Source organism: Nerophis lumbriciformis, linkage group LG20, assembly GCF_033978685.3.
Source record: "Nerophis lumbriciformis linkage group LG20, RoL_Nlum_v2.1, whole genome shotgun sequence".
Lineage (NCBI taxonomy): Eukaryota > Metazoa > Chordata > Actinopteri > Syngnathiformes > Syngnathidae > Nerophis > Nerophis lumbriciformis.
Window position 1 is genome coordinate 30,266,240 of NC_084567.2, and position 17,931 is coordinate 30,284,170.

General features: G+C 41.3%; 1 protein-coding gene across 1 annotated transcript in view; it reads left to right on the plus strand.

The window, feature by feature from the left end:
* The first annotated feature begins 2,565 nt into the window (after window positions 1-2,565).
* Window positions 2,566-17,931, plus strand: part of LOC133619631 (amyloid-beta A4 precursor protein-binding family A member 1-like) — a 54,579-nt gene continuing 39,213 nt past the window's right edge. The window contains exon 1 of the mRNA XM_061980775.2: window positions 2,566-2,886. The gene's annotated coding sequence lies outside the window, so the exon portion shown is untranslated. The remainder of the gene's footprint in view (window positions 2,887-17,931) is intronic.

Consider the following 17,931-nt stretch of genomic DNA (forward strand, 5'->3'; position numbering starts at 1 on the left):
CAGTAAGCCTTTAAATTGGGGCCATAGGTTTTGAGCATGACAAGCGATATAAAGAGTGCTTATGAAACATCAATGTGCGTTAAAGGGTTGGAAATAACTAATGACACAGGATGTATTGTACAGTATGCAGGGAGAAAGGACCAGTAATTATTGATGAACATCTCTCAAAATAGAATCACACTGAACTGAACTCTTTACATAAAACACAGGCTGTGTTGCACAAATTTACATCACAAACATCAACAATATGAAACATGAACTACAAGAGTACTTTAGTTTACCGTGTTTTCCGTCACACTAAAAGATGACGATCACTGTTATGCAGTCACAACATTTTTATGTCACACATTTGTTGTTGTCAAGGCAACAGCACAAATGTAACTGACTGTATGTAGTTAGTGTGTATTACACATAATTGACTTCCATTGGCAGGCTTTGATGAGTTGCACTAAAATGAGAACATTATCACTCGTCATGTCTTATTGGCCAGTAAAAGAACATGCACTTTATAGAGATTATTTTAGGCTTCATAATGCGCCACACATTTTCAATGGGAGACAGGTCTGGACTACAGGCAGGCCAGTCTAGTACTGTATTCAAGACAAAAGACTTAAGGTTGAACATTATCGATCTCAAAGTTGGAGTTTATTTATTTGCATGCAATGATATGCATAATTTTTGTTTACAGAAGTATTAAGACAGAAGTTGTACCTTCCATAGTAAATTCTATATTGAAATATTTCGATGAATTAGGATGGGGGTCAGCACAGAGCGCTCTGGCTGCAGTGCCCTCTGCTGGTTGTTCAGGGGAGTGTGTAGGCCACATTTATTTGTGCATCTGGTTTGTGGTAGGAATGTCTCATCGACACAAAAGCAAAAAAGAAATCCACATATGCAAATTCAATACAAATACAAAATCAAGCATGTTCATATTCAAATCTCAAAAATATATTTACGAAAACACGTTTATTTATACAAATTATTTATTTATTTGTATATCACATTTGTATTTGTATATTTATTAATATATGCATATGTATTAATATCATATTGATATATATAAGTTGATGTGAAGAGTGGATCTTTAGATTGACAGGCGGTTTGGTGCGGCGTCTTCAGTAATGCGGACGCTGTATCGATCCGTCGTGGTGAAGAAAGAGCTGAGCCGGAAGGCAAAGCTCTCAATTTACCGGTCGATCTATGCGTTCCCATCCTCACATATGGTCATGAGCTTTGGTTTATGACCATACTTGCCAACCTTGAGACCTCCGAATTCGGGAGATGGGGGGACGGGGTTGAGGTGGGCGGGGTTTGGTGGTAGCGGGGGTGTAAATTGTAGCGTCCCGGAAGAGTTAGTGCTGCAAGGGGTTCTGGGTATTTGTTCTGTTGTGTTTATGTTGTGTTACGGTGCGGATGTTCTCCCAAAATGTGTTTGTCATTCTTGTTTGGTGTGGGTTCACAGTGTGGCGCATATTTGTAACAGTGTTAAAGTTGTTTATGAATGAATGAATGATCTTTATTTGTCATTGTGCATGTACAGGTACAGGTCCAACGAAATTTAGGTTGCTTCCCTGAGGTGCTTTGCATTTAAAAAAGATAAGAAACCACACAATATACAGAAACAACACAATATACACAATATGCAATATACAATATGGCCTAAGACCACTCTAAGAGGCAATGTAAAAAAAAACGAGACAATAAAAAGTATAAAGTGACTAGTAAACTGACGGCCACCCTCAGTGTGACCTGTATGGCTGTTGATCAAGTATGCGTTGCATTCACTTATGTGTGTGGAAAAGCCGCATATATTATATGACTGGGCCGGCACGCTGTTTGTATGGCGGAAAAGCGGACGCTAAAGGCAATGCCTTTAAGGCACTCCCCCAATATTGTTATCCGGGTGGAAATCGGGAGAAATTCGGGAGAATGGTTGCCCCGGGAGATTTTCGGGAGGGGCACTGAAATTCGGGAGTCTCCCGGGAAAATCGGTAGGGTTGGCAAGTATGGTTATGACTGAAAGGACAAGATCACGAGTACAAGCGGCCGAAATGAGTTTTCTCCGCAGGGTGGCGGAGCTCTCCCTTAGAGATAGGGTGAGAAGCTCTGCCATCCGGGAGGAGCTCAAAGTAAAGCCGCTGCTCCTCCACATCGAGAGGAGACAGATGAGGTGGTTCGGGCATTTGGTCAGGATGCCACCCGAACGCCTTCCTAGGGAGGTGGTTAGGGCACGCCCGACCGGTAGGAGGCCACGGGCAAGACCCAGTACATCCCTGGGAACGCCTCGGGATCCCCTGGGAAGAGCTGGACGAAGTGGCTGGAGGAGAGGGAAGTCTGGGCTTCCCTGCTTAGGCTGCTGCCCCCGCGACCCGACCTCGGATAAGCGGAAGAAGACGGACGGATGGATGGATGGAAGTTGATGTGAGACAATCCTACTTCCATAAGTTCAGGCCTACACCAACATTTGCAGTATTGCAGCAGAGGAAAGCGTTGAGGGTAAAAGCGGGAAACAGCGCCCTCTGTGGTGACGTTGTGGAGGTGTCCACCTGATCCTGTATGTCATCCATCGCTGTGCCGCTCCTGAGTTTGGCGTGTTATTATTCATATCTGTGTTGCAGCTTCCACTCCAGCTGCTAACAGTGTACCAGCGTTGTGCTAACATATATCTATAGATGTGCTAACATATATCTATAGATGGGCTCCATGGGTCGTGCGTCGGTAATCCGCTGTGATGTCACCGTGCAGAAGGAGGAGGGGCTCCGCTTTCTGCTTTAGCCGAACAAGTCGTCGTCTGGACGGACAAACACGACCGCAGCGGGCCGACCGAGCACCGGGAGGAGCATGTGTGTACGGCCGAAGCGGCACCTCTCCTGTACTGACAAACAGGTAATGACGCCGTGATTTTGTATTTATTGTACGTTTGTTACTACATTATAGTAATTTGTTCAAACACCTGCTCCAATGTAATGTATCGAGGCTCATATCGACAGGTGACATTTTACATCATATTTACTTGAATTTAAAAGTACATTCATCTCTACTCGTAACATTAAAACCCATGTGTATGCTCGTTAAATGGTTTTTGTTGAGCCTTTATAACAGGATGATCTTTCAAGGCCAGGCAAGGATTTAAGAGGCGAATGAGGCCTTCAAAATAAAAGCACTAGACTGTTTGACAAATATGTAATATTTATAGTGGGGGGGTAGTGCAATCTTTTATATCTGCCCGACACCAAGTACATTTTACTTGGAAATGTCCAAGCTCATTTAACGCTCCTCTGATTTTGCCTTCAACAAATACAACAATTCATTCATTCATTCATTCATTTTTATTTATCTCCTTCATTGATGTGCATCTTTGATCGATAGACAACTATACCACAATTATTCAATTATACATTTACACACCAATGCCTGAGAAGGAGCAGGATGAAGAAAAATCTTATATTTTCCTGCCCCCTTCAACATAATACGTAGTCTTACTTAATGATATCATATAAACCAACAATTACATCCAAATATAACGAAAACAAACAAAAAAACAAAACTGCAATGCAAACCGAACAAAAAAAACAATAGTGATATACACCTCACGGGATGATACAAAACAAATACAAAACCAGGCAAAAAATAAGTAAAATAATAAATATAAAGCAAAATGTAATCACGTATGGCTGTCCATATGATCTTATTGTTCTGTCTTTAAATATTTTTTTCAATTGGAATATATTTTTACAATCTTTTATGTCATTGTAAAGAGAATTCCATAGTTTAACCCCCACCACTGATATGCACATTTGTTTTAAAGTTGTCCTTGAATACTGATGTTGGAAATGACCTTTTCTTCTATGCTCTTCGTTCACAATATAAAACAACACCACAAAATATTAAAATTATTCCCTACTATTGCATAACACTTTTGAGCAAAACAATGTCAACGGTGCAAAATAAGTAAACAAAATCAAAAATATACTCAAGAGCCGCGGGTTGCTGACCCCCGTCCTGATCCATCGAAATAATTCAATATAGCAGTGGTTCTTAACCTTGTTGGAGGTACCGAACCCCACCAGTTTCATATGCGCTTTCACCGAACCCTTCTTTAGAGAAAACTTTTTTTTTCTTCATTTAATCTTAATTTATAAATATGAATCATGAAATGATGTTATTATATGAAATAAATACTAATTAATATTTTTTTTTTACAAACAGAACGTTACAGGAATGTACACATGATCCCATGTTTACATCTCATTGTGCAACATGTGAATGTTTTAGTGGGAACTAAATGCGATATCTGAAAGGGGTACAAATTATTTCCAAAGCAGGACCCCCACCCAGACATACAATACTAGTACACAGCTCATGAAAAACAATATTGTTTTGTTATTGTCATTGTAAGTGGGCCAAAACACTTATATTAGAAAATATGGAAATGACTGCTGTCATTTGATTATAATAATAAAACATTTAACTTGTTATTTAGTCAGGTTTGGGACAGGTGTGGCCACAGTGTGCATGTCTGACGTCGCTCACATGTGCTCCACTGAATGCTCAAGGAGTTTTTGCGTTTGCTCACGCATATGGAAAATTAGAGGGAACATTGTTTGGGGGTATCCATAACACGCCGATAGGGAGAAGTTTTTATCTACACGATGAGTCGGTGTGTCTTGACCTCCGCGGCGGAGGCTCCACCGAACCCCTGAGGCCGACTCACCGAACCCCTAGGGTTCTATTGAACCCAGGTTAAGAACCAGTGCAATATAGTATAGCTCGTGCCAGCAACCTCAGGGTTCCAGGCTCGATTCCCGCTTTCGCTTTCCTAGTCACTGCCGTTGTGTCCTTGGGCAAGACACTTTACCCACCTGATCCCAGTGCCACCCACATTGGTTTAAATATAACTTAGATATTTGGTTTCACTATGAAAAGCGCTTTGAGTCACTAGAGAAAAGCGCTGTATAAATATAATTCACTTCACTTCACTTCACTATGGAAGGCAAAACTTCGGTCTTAATACTTCTGTAAACAAAAATGTTGCATATCATCAGAGGTGGGACCAAGTCATTGTTTTGCAAGTCACAAGTAAGTCTCAAGTCTTTGCCCTCAAGTCCGAGTCAAGTCCCGAGTCAAGACAGGCAAGCCCCGAGTCAAGTCCAAAGTCAAGACTGGAAAGTCTCAAGTCAAGTCCTAAGTCCTGCATTTTGAGTTTCGAGTCCTTTCAAGTCCTTTTAACCACAGACTAATATATTAACACAGATTGTGTATGCTTTTCAAACGCTGTATTTATTTATTAAAACAAGTGCATTTTAAATTGCAGGAAAGAAAATTGTGCTGACATTGCACTTTATAATAGCACTATTAACCAGTCATTTTAAACATTAACTCATTCCTTTACAGAACAAACACATTGGAAAAATAAAGTGCAAATGTACTTATTTGTACAAAAGTGTTAACATTGAAAAAACATGACATATACGTGAACATAACAAAAAAGTTGTACTTTTTATATGTCAGGGCCCTATGCTGCATTGCATTTGCAAAAGACCAAATTAGCCAAGAGTCTGTCAGTCATTTGTGCACGATGGGGGCGTAGTATGATGCCACCATGGCTGAAAACTCGCTCCACTGGAGCACTGGAGGCAGGCACTGCCAAGACTCTCATGGCCACTCGGAACAGTGAAGGAAGAGTCTTCATGTTCAATGCCCAGAACAAAAGGGGGGAGAGAGTTGTTTTGGGTTGGTGCACTACTTGTAAGTGTATCTTGTGTTTTTTATGTTGATTTAATTAAAAAAAGAAAAGAAAAAAAAAAAATTCTTGTGCGGCCCGATACCAATCGATCCACGGACCAGTACCGGGCCACGGCCCGGTGGTTGGGGACCACTGAGGTAAACAACCAACAGTATGTCAGAAAGCTAGCTAAAACGGTACACATATTCATAATATAGTATACATTTTAACTGACCTTTATTTTACTATTTTTGTCTTTTTTTAGGTGGCTAAAATACGCGGTGCTGCTGACCGCCGTCTAACGTTACGTGTGATATATTGACTAACGTAACCCTGCTTAAAAAAAAATCACTGAACAAAAAGTATGAATAAGGTAGTGAACTGCAACAGATTCCCGTGTTTGCAATAACGTTATAACGTTAGCAGTGAGTTTACAGCCTCACTGATTTAACTACACAGCAAATAAAAGTCACGTTACTTAGCCAATAAACGTTATCTTACATTCAAAACTTACCGTTCTTTGTGCAACTTCAAATGCCGGACGAAGTTGGAAGTTGTTGCCTCTCCATCAGTAATTTTCGAACCGCATGTGTTGCATACTGCAAACCGTTTTGTGTTGACCACCTCGAAATTTTTATACCCAAACAAAATTATTTTAGGTATCATTTTTTGTTCACTGGCGTGTGGTTTGGACATGTCTTCTTCGTTGGTTGTCCTGCAATTTGATTGGATGAATGCTGTGTGATGAAAACAAAGTAGATCTAATTTGATTGGCTGTTGTACTGAGACCACACCAGCTGACACACGCAACGCTGATAGACAAGTACACAATGAGAAATACGGAGCGCTCCCGAATAACTTTTTCATCTTTGGGTTTTGGGGAAAGTAGCAAGTCATGTCAAGTCATGTCAATTCAAAAGGCTCAAGTCCAAGTGAAGTCACAAGTCATTGATGTTAAAGTCTAAGTCGAGTTGCAAGTCTTTTTACATTTTGTCAAGTCGAGTCTAAAGTCATCAAATTCATGACTCGAGTCTGACTCGAGTCCAAGTCATGTGACTCGAGTCCACACCTCTGCATATCATTGCACGCAAATAAATAAACTCCAACTTTGAGATGTATAGCGTACAACCTTAAGTCTTTTGTCTTGAATAAATGTTAATGTTTTTTTTTTGTCCTGAATGCCTTCCTATGTCCAATAACTTATTACCTAAGTTTGTAAACAATATATCAATAGCAAAATCAACAGTGTACCAAAATGAACAGCACAGCAAAAAACATGTATTTCTGTGAAAATAAATATAGAAGAGGATCGAAAAATATCAGTGATAAAAGTGATACTACTTTTTGTATGAATACTATCAATGTTTAAATTGATCTGTCCACCCCTAATAAATATGCAATGTTGGTATTATCATGCTGACACTATGCAACAAACATAATTTAACACGGACCAAATGTTTGCTGAGTAAGTGTGTGTGTGTGTGTGTGTGTGTGTGTGTGTGTGTGTGTGTGTGTGTGTGTGTGTGCGTGCGTGCGTGCGTGCGTGCGTGCGTGCGTGCGTGTGTGTGTGTGTGTGTGTGTGCGTGCATGTCCGTGTAGGACTAAGCAACCTCGAGAGGATGAATGAGGCATCCAATTATTTTAAAGATAAAGAAAAGTGGGCACTGAGCAAATTAAAGACAATATTTCCTGGGACAATAGGCTGGCAATACTGCATTTAAATGCCCTATTTTGTGCAGCTGATTCCAGAGATAGATAATTACTAATATACTGGTAATATTACTCCTAAATAATTGGAGATGAAATGACACAATTTACAAAAAACTCAGTAATGATGAAACTTTTAAAGGTGCCATATGTACTGATGTGGCCAGAAATGGTACTGCAATCACGGTCAAAATTCTGTAGTGCCCTCCCACTCTCCATGACTGAGGTTGCCAGATACGCATCCGAATCCTACTCCAAGGAACTTCAAATGGCAATCGACGAGTCCTACGCTGTAGGTTTCTCTTGTTTATTCTTCTTGCAAGATGGTTTACTAAGTAACTATGCCACTTTTTACTGATGTCGATTAGCCAAATGTATTTGTAAAGTTACGCGGCAATATTTTCGTCGGGAGTCGCGACAGATTGTTGGCATTACCCTGTTAAAATGTCTAGTTTGACCGCACGGACCACCATCGAAATAATTTTTATAATAATATATAATATATTATATATCATGTAGGCCTACTTTGATGGCAAGCCAAGGCAAACAGTAAAATTACCGCCAGATTTCGTTCAACATAACTCCATGTTGCATCCAACCTGACGCACTGCTATCTCTTACATGTACGCACATCACCATCTTTCAGTGCAGAGTGCAATTCTATGAGCCAACCCACGTTACGCAAAAACCACGTTACGCATAAATTATATAGCCTACTACCATGTCAATACACAAAGTAGAAAATCATTACATGTAATGCATTATATTGTGCCAAGCAAATACCACCCCATATGTGCCTGATGCACATACAGTACCAGAAACTGCAATTTGCCGTGCTAATGTTGGAACGCATTTCCTCAGCGTATCAGCCTATTGAGAATGAAATAGGCACTGACACTACCCATATCCACAAAACCTGTCAGTTGGATGACACATCGACATACCAACGAACAAGATTTCTCTATAGAATCTCCTCTCTGGTCAACAAAAGCACCATGAAGATTCTAGCGGGAACTCTCGTTCAACCCTTTTTCGATTACGCATGCACCTCCTGGTACCCTAGCACCTCCAAAACCCTCAAATCTAGACTCCAAACATCCCAGGACAAGCTAGTCAGATTACTTCTAGACCTCCACCCCAGATCACACCTCACTCCTACCCACTTCTCCAAAGTGGGCTGGCTCAGGGTGGAGGACAGAGTAAAACAACTTGCACTGAGCCTTGTCTATAAAATCCGCTACACCTCCCTGATGCCGAAGTACATGTCAAACTACTTCCTTAACGTAAATGACCGCCATAACCACAACACCAGGGGGAGCTCCACTAACCACGTTAAACCCAGATTCCGATCTAACAAAGGTCTTAACTCATTCTCTTTCTATGCCACATCAATGGAATGCACTCCCAACAGGTGTAAAAGAAAGGGCATCTCTATCCTCCTTCAAAACCTCACTAAAAGAACACCTACGGGCAACTTCAACCCTAAACTAACACCCTTCCTTCCTCATCATACCTCCTCGGATTGTAAATAATCACATGTAAACAATCAAATGTAGTCACTTTTTCTTATAATTTCTGATCTCTCTCTCTGTGTCCAATACTTGCTGTACATATGTACCAAGTCAGACCTACACTGTTCCAATGTCAATTTCTCTGATGATGCAATTGTTGATGACTGAAGTGTTGATACCTTAACCCACCCCTCCATATCCCACACCCCGGATTGTAAATAATGTAAATAATTCAATTTATATACTGTGATGATTATCTTGTGTGATGACTGTATTATGAAAATAGTATATATCTGTATCATGAATCAATTTAAGTGGACCCCGACTTAAACAAGTTGAAAAACTTATTTGGGTGTTACCATTTAGTGGTCAATTGTACGGAATATGTACTTCACTGTGCAATCTACTAATAAAAGTTTCAATCAATCAATACAGGCTAACGGGCATATATTTCCCCCATTAGCCTGTATGTCGATGTGTCATTGACCGGGCTAGCATGTTTAGCATTACCTGAGCTGAGCACCACCACACTAAGCATTTGTTGCACAAACATACTAGCTTTGTTAGAAAAGATCATAGACTGTATTGGACAATATAGTTTACATACGAAATGTCGTATGTATGTTGCCGAGTGTTCAGCGGCTGGAATGAGGATCAGCATCTCCAAATCTGAGGCCATGGTTCTCAGCAGGAAACCGATGGTTTGTACAGTCCAGGTAGAGGACGAGACTCTGTCCCAGGTGGAAGAGTTTAAGTATCTCGGGGTCTTGTTCACGAGTGAGGGAAAGATGGAGAAGGAAATCAGCCGGAGAATCGGAGCAGCTCGGGCAGTATTGCAGGCTCTCTGCCGCACTGTTGTGACGAAACGAGAGCTGAGCCAGAAGGCAAAGCTCTCGGTCTACCGAGCTATCTACATTCCTACTCTCACCTATGGTCATGAAGTGTGGGTCATGACTGAAAGAATAAGATCGCGGATACAAGCGGCCAAAATGAGTTTCCTCAGAAGGGTGGCTGGCATCTCCCTTAGAGATAGGGTGAGAAGTTAAGTCACCCGAGAGAGACTCGGAGTAGAGCCGATGCTCCTTCGCTTGGAAAGGAGCCAGCGTAGGTGGTTCGGGCATCTCGTGCGGATGCCTCACGAGCGTCTCCCTAGGGAGGTCCTCATTGCACGTCCCACTGGGAGAAAACCCCGCGGCAGGCAAAGAACCAGATGGGAGGATTACATCTCCTCTCTGGCCTGGGAACGCTTCGGGATTCCCCAGGAGGAAGTTGCTAATGTTGCTCTGGAGAGGGAAGTCTGGGGGTCTCTGCTGGAGCTGTTGTCCCCGCGACCCTGATTCCGGATAAGCGGTTGAAGATGGATGGATGGATACGAAATGTCAATTTCTATTTATTACAAGTAATAAGAAAACATAAATGCCTTACTTACCTATCAAGATGGAAATTAGCAAGTTTGGCGTCAGATGAAAAAATCTTCTCCGCCTTCAATCGTCTCTATCTTTCAAAGGCATCCCCGATACAAATCCTTGTTTTGTTCCTGGGTTTGTCATGAAAAAGTTTAGAATCGTAACGACGCCTTTTAGATTTACTAAGATCTGAAATGTTTAGTAACTTTACCAGTGGCAGTAGCTCGACGAAGATGGCGGTGCGTAACTGGCAACCTGGATGTGACACACTCACAGACTTTCTAATTGGTCAAAAGGTAGAGGGCGGGGCATCGAAATGAAAACAATAACAAGATTTCTGGGCTGTAAATCTAATTTTGAAATGAGCATATCCCGGCTGAACTACTGTTATCAGTTATAAAGGTATTCGAAAAGAACATTTAATTTCCCCTCAGGGATTAATAAAGTATTTCTGATTCTGATTCTGATTCTGATAATTTATTAATGCCTTTTGACATACCATGGCCATTTAATGACGACTTGACATTAAATTATTACATATGGCACCTTTAAGACTTGAAGTGTCTGATCCAGGGTTTCCCCTAGACTGCCAAGATACCTGTGGCGGTGGGGGCATGGTCAGGGGCATGCTTATGAGCGTAGCCACCATGACATAATCGAATAATTTGCATAATCTGCTATGTCGATATGATTTTCTTAAAACATTTTGTTTCACGAGTGTTTTTTTTTTACAGTTGACTCTCCTTAGTTGTATCCTGCTTCTAAATGTGTGTTTTAACTCCTGTGCAGCACTTTGTGAAACTTTGTTTTCTAAAATGTTCTATTTAAATAAGGTCAATTGGATTGGATAAAAAAGCAACACATTTTTTTTACATACATTTAAAAACAAATCTGTTATTAATAATTAGTATTAAGATATATTTTTTATATCATTTTGCCATATTTTCAATCGTTGCTTATTGTACCGTGTACTTTGAGAATTGTTCAAGTGTCATTCTCGAGACTTTTAATTACTTTTTTTTAAATTAAAAACGACTAGCAACAAATCTAATCTTTTTCTGGTGTTATTATAAAATGTAGCCGTGTTTACAGACTCTTAACTTCTGTCCCTAGATGTCCCTGACTAAAGAGACGAGCTATAGCAAGCATGACGTCACACTTGCTTCGCGCTTCTCCATTTAAACTGTCTCTTCTTTAAAGCCGCCACTGTCCTCTTAATATTTGCACATTTTGTAGATCACTGTCCATGGGTGTATTTGGTTACATCCACATCACAGACATGCTGACAAAGCTTTGTGCCTTGTTTATATCCTGGTTCGGCAGCACTGTTTTCGGTAAGCAAAGTATTTTTTTTGGTGGTCGAGTTTTTGTTCATCACTAGTGCACAAATAGTAGGCTATATATATATCCGTTCAAACTGTAACAACCTGCTGGTGGTAATGTTTTATGTTTGTGTGGTTTGGATTTGATGTCAGTTTGTCCCATATTTACAAACACACCGTCCGTGCCTGAAAGGTAATTGATGGAAAATGAGGAAGTGTTGTGGTGTGTCCGGCGCGGAATCGTGGACTCGGAGACAAAAAATGTGTAGACGGGAGGTAAAACCTGTTGGAATTGTGCTATTTGTTATCATAAGATTGGTTAAAAAAAATAAGAATAGCGTCGGACTTCTGGGGGTACAATATATTATATTACTTTAATTTGTTTTCAAGTAAAAAATAACTTATTTTCAAGGTGTGGCGGTGATAAAAATGGGGTGGTGGTCCGCCAAATTCAATTACATTAAGGGAAACACTGTGATCTATAAAAGGTTTGCATTTATTAAAACATGCGCAAACTTGATAGCACGCAAAACTTGAGCTACTAAGTTTGTGCGCTGAGGATTGCGTCTCTTGAATGATCAAAATGGTTCAAAATCCATTTAGTATGTTTGTCTTGATTTATATGCAGTATATATGCTGATTAGAACACCCAATACTGAGAGGAGGAGATACAAATACAATCATTGAGCACTTGGAATATGATTAATCAAACATTAAACTGCTTTGCATTTATCTTTAGCACATTTGAAATCTACATGCAAACTGGCACAATACGCACAAATGGTTGCGACATGGTCAGAAGGAGATGATTGCTGCAATTATTGTATGACAGACAATGGAGAGACTTTCCGTGTCGTCAATAAACATATTTCTGTCAGATATAAAAATATTAGGCTCTCTAGCAATTCCATCTTTGAGCTGATGGCTGACTTAATTATTATTATGGATGGATGGAGTAATAATAATAACATGTAAAGTTACTGTACATATTTTGGGCGGCGCATTCATTTCACAGACGCATCACAATGTTCCCTATTTCCTTAACAACTACTATCACTAACCATGGCAACTTTCATGAAAGCCACGACTAATTTGGGACAAATGATGATCTAGAACCTTATATCATTGAGGATGAGCTCAAAGTTTTAGAAGCTGACTGATAAACAGATCTATTGCTAAGTTTGAAATAATATATACAAACTACGAACATAATAAAACAATTCCTTACTCAATGTCTGCTTTCACTGGGATGCCGACTGCTTAAATCAGGGGTTCCCAAACTTTTTGACTCACACATATATATATATATATATATACATGTACTGAACAAAAATATAAACGCAACACTTTTGTTTTTTGCTCCCATTTTCATGAGTTGAACTCATATATACGGTGAGGAAGCAGCTCGCAGATGGCCTGGCCAAGATCAAGCAATGCCAACTCCCTGGGAAGTACTAAGTATGGTGCTACCAGTTCATGCTGTACCAAAGGGTGATGTGTTCACTGAAGATGAGCGAAATCCCCTCCTCAGTGGTAAGCAAGATGAACGGGCTGGCAAACTCTTCATCAGAAAGTGACTGGGACTACCAAGGTGCCTCTCAGACGTAGGCCTCTTTGGTAGGAACACGCTTCAACTACCACTGCGATCCATCAAACTAGGATACAAGCAAGAGAAGGCTCGGCTGGTCCTGCAGCTGAGGCAATCCACTGACCAGTTGGTGAGAGCAGTGGGCACCCAGATAAGAATAGGAAGAAAGTGGAAAGCCCAAGAAGAGGTCGACACGGCAATCTGCAGGCTGAAGCACCGTGAAGTGGTTGGCAGAGTTCAGGAAGGTCGAGCAGACCTTGGGAGGAGCAAGGCTCCCTTGTTCTGATCAAAGGCTTCCAAAGAAGCCATGGTGGTGGCAGAAGTGGCAAGAACTGAGCAGGAACGCCGAAACATCAAAGCGGTATCCCAGGGCCAGCAAGGTCATTGGACATCGTGGGAAGGTCTCACAGACAGGTCTATGTCATGGTCTGACCTGTGGAAGATCCCCCAAGCCAGGCTCAGCTTCCTGATCAGAGCAACGTACGACACCTTGCCTTGTCCCCGAAACCTCCAACAATAGTTTGGTGCCGAGGAGACTTCAGCACATCCTATCGGGGGCTGTACGACAGAGTTGTCGCAAGGCCGCTACAGATGGCGACACGACCAAGTCTTGAAAAAGCTGGCAGAGGTGTCGGAGACCTGCAGAAAGGAGGCGAATAGTAGACCTTCCGCTCCAGCCAGACATCCCATCCAGTTCGCGAGGGCTGGAGAGGGTGCCAAACCCCCCCGCCAGAGAGCTACAGCGAGACTCCTCTCACCAGGAAATGAGTGAAGCATGAGGGTCGACCTGGGGAAGCAGCTCCAGTTCCCCAGGGAGATCGTCGAAACATCGCTACGGCCAGACCTGGTCTTCTGGTCAGAGGCTTGCAAGACGGTTATTCTGGTCGAGCTCACTGTCCCATGGGAGGGGGGGTTGGAGGCTGCTTATGAGCGGAAGAGAGCCAAGTACTCTGACCTGGAAGCAGAGTGCAGGGAGGCTGACTGGAAAGCTGTCATCTGCCCTGTGGAAGTGGGATATAGGGGCTTCGTGGGTTCCTCAACTGCCCGCCTACTCCAAGACATCGGATGCACAGGAGCGGGGCATCGGAAAACCATGAAAGAGCTGGTTGAGGAGGCAGACAAAGGCAGCTTTGAGTTCAACTCAAAAGATCTAAACCTTTTACGATATGTCACACCCAGGCTCGGGTGAAGGTAATGTAATCTTTGCAAACCAGACTACAAAATATCTATTCCTCTCAAATATTGTTAACATATCTGTCTAAATCTGTGTTAGTGAGGACTTCTACTTTGCCAAGATAATCCATCCCACCTCACAGGTGTGGCGTATCAAGATGCTGATTCAACAGCATGATTATTGCACAGGTGTGCCTTAGGCTGCCCACAATAAAAGGCCACTCTGAAATGAGTAGTTTTGCTTTATTGGGATCTGGGAGAGGTCAGAAAAGCAGTCAGTATCTGGTGGGACCACCATTTGCCTCACGCAATGCAACACATCTCCTTCGCAGAGTTGATCAGGTTGTTGATTGTGGCCTGTGGAATGTTGGTCCACTCTTCAATGGCTATGCAAAGTTGCTGGATATTGGCAGGAACTGGAACACATTGTTGTATACGCCGATCTACAGCATCCCAAACATGCTCAATGGGTGACATGTCTGGTGAATATGCTGGCCATGCAAGAAGTGGGATGTTTTCAGCTTCCAGGAATTGTGTACAGATTCTTGCAACATCAGGATTTCATCACGGTATCTTTGTGCATTCAAAATGCAGTCAATAAAATGCACTTGCATCCGTTGTCCATAACATACGCCTGCCCATACCATAACCCCACCCCACCATGGGCCACTCGATTCACAACGTTTACATCAGCAAACCGCTCTCCCACACGATGCCACGCACGCTGTCTGCCATCTGCCCTGAACAGTAAAAACCGAGATTCATCCGTGAAGAGAACACCTCTCCAACGAGCCAGACGCCATCAAATGTGAGCATTTTCCCACTCAAGTCGGTTACGAAGATGAGCTGCAGTCAGGTTGAGACACTAATGAGGATGACGGGCATGCAGATGAGCTTCCATGAGACGGTTTCTCATAGTTTGTGCAGAAATTCTTTGGTTATGCAAACCGAATGTTGCAGCAGCTCTCTGGGTGGCCTGTCTCAGACGATCCTGAAGGTGCACCTGCTGGATGTGGAGGTCCTGGGCTCGTGTGGTTATACGGGGTCTGTGGTTGTGAGGCCGGTTGGATGTACTGCCATATTCTCTGAAACGCCTTTAGAGACGGCTTATGGTAGAGAAATTAACATTCAATTCATGGGCAACATCTCTGGTGGACATGATGGACGGGTACAATAGTTACGAGAATATTATTTTATTGTATTATTTTATTCAAAGCACCAGCCTGGTCTTAAAATAAACTGTTGTAATGGAGATGAAGCTTCATTTATTCAAACATTTGTCATTACAAACTTACAAAGACTTGCCAGTTAGTTATTAGTTCATAAAAGTAATACAAATGCCAGAGTTACCCTATTTTAGGGGTTATGTGCCAGGAATGGATACAAGACTTTGCTTGTGTTAAACAACAAATAACTAAGATAATAGACATATTGGATTGTTAAAGGGAGTGAAATTCCTTCAAAATTCTATTTAGTGCGATTACTGATGACTCAGGGTACTTGTATGTGCAAGCAGCACGTGTGTTGTTGTCAGCGGGTGTTTGTCACTAGTGGATTAGCGACTTAATGGGTTAGTAAATCCTCCTCCCTGCAGCTTTCACTGCATCCTGACAGATGGAAGTGTTGCACTTAGCTCTGCAGACGCACCACTGCTCTGCTGGGCCATCTGCAGCTGGGCCAAGCCCTCCTCCATGAGCCTCTTCCCAAGCTGCCCGGCGTCTGCTCGTCCTGCTGGTTTTTGTGGTCAGATTACTCGATCGACTTTGGGGACAACATTAACCTTGGCCCTCTGTTGATTAGATTTTTTTTCACTATATTTAATTGCAAACACACCACCTACTGATTTCATTCATTAATCACTCAATGGCAAGACAATGAGTCTGAATGTTTGCTTTTACCAAGATATTTTGGGCTAAATGCTTCCAACTTTGCGGTTACAATCAGAGAATGGAGTGCTGGAGTTTGCCCATTCTTTACTGTGAACAAGTTGTACCCCATTTACTGTATATTGTAGGGCTGTCTTCTTGGACTAAGGGTTTTCATAGTCAAATCTGATCAGTCGAATCTATGGCATTGTTTTTTAGAAGAGAAATAAACGGATTGGGATGGAATGTAGTAATGTATACTGACTGGTGACACGGTGTCAGTAAGGTCACATGGATGTAGATCTAACTGTTATACAGGGATTCTTCTAAAGTTAAATACAAAAACTTATAAAAGGAATACAGTCTTTCATTAAACAGAACAACACACATATAATTTGTGACTTTTTCTAGTTTGAAAAAGTTCTAAATCACTCTGATAAATGTCTATAGATGTTGTCATTCATCCAGGTCATTGTGTATTCTCAGGGCATTCAATCGATCGCAACTGGACTGTTTGCGTTTTGTTAGAAGGCGTTTCGTGTCTCATCCAAGTAGGCTTCATCAGTTCATGCTCATAGACTCTGATAAACAAATCAGGACGGTAGAGATTGAATAGTTTGTGACAAGGCTGCACGATTTTGAGAAAAAACCTAATTGCAAATTTTTCTCTCCAAAATTGCAATTGTGATTTGATTTGGGATTTTTATATTTTATACATAAAACTGCGAAAATAACAAGTGAAGAAAGACATGTTGGTATTAGACTGCCAGCGTATTCTTGTCTCAAGGTGCCACACATTAAAACAATATGCAATCATTTACTTAAAAAAATATTTGGCTTTATGCAGACAGACTCAAAGCTTTTGTCTAAATCATATTCTTCAACTGAAGAAATAATAAAAACTATACAGTGATGATAAGGTAATGCAATCATAATATATAATAATAATGTCAGAAACTGACATTTGGGCTTTATGTTTTATTGTTTTGTTTTTAATGTTTTATTGTTTTGTTTTTAATGTTTTGTATTGTGTTTTTATATGTTTAATGGATCTTAAGGTCTGCCATAAAGGTTGATGATGATGATGATAACCACTTAAAAGCCTATAATAAACTTGTATTCCTCATTACTGTAGGATTTTTTTACTATTATACTGTAACTGGAAGGTAAATAACTGTTATCCTTAATAAATACATAAACAAAACCTTACAAAACCCTATAAATACTGAACATCTTAAAGTAATTTTTTTTCCCAGTTGTAAAAAGGATGTCGCACGTTGTCTTTTTCTTTATTGCTGTCGCGCAATAACGGCGACATTTTCGCTCGTTCGTCCGTGTTGATAGGCTCCTATCGCTCATCATATTTGAAGCTGAAATGTTTCCACAACGGTAACTTTGGGCTTACAATCTTATATTTGTTCTTCTAATTTGTGTTACTTTGCAGCACTTCTCACTGGCGAGTCGCGAGGCTGTCTGTACTGTGAGTGTGTTGGCGGCGGCACCCCGCTCAAGTCTGTGCCAAGACAAAGATTGTGAATGACTGAAAAGAGGGGTCACGCCGTTCAGTTAATTGCACTGTTAAATAAACACGCTCAGGTACTATGCACAAAGTCAGACGTCTTACTTTCTGTTTG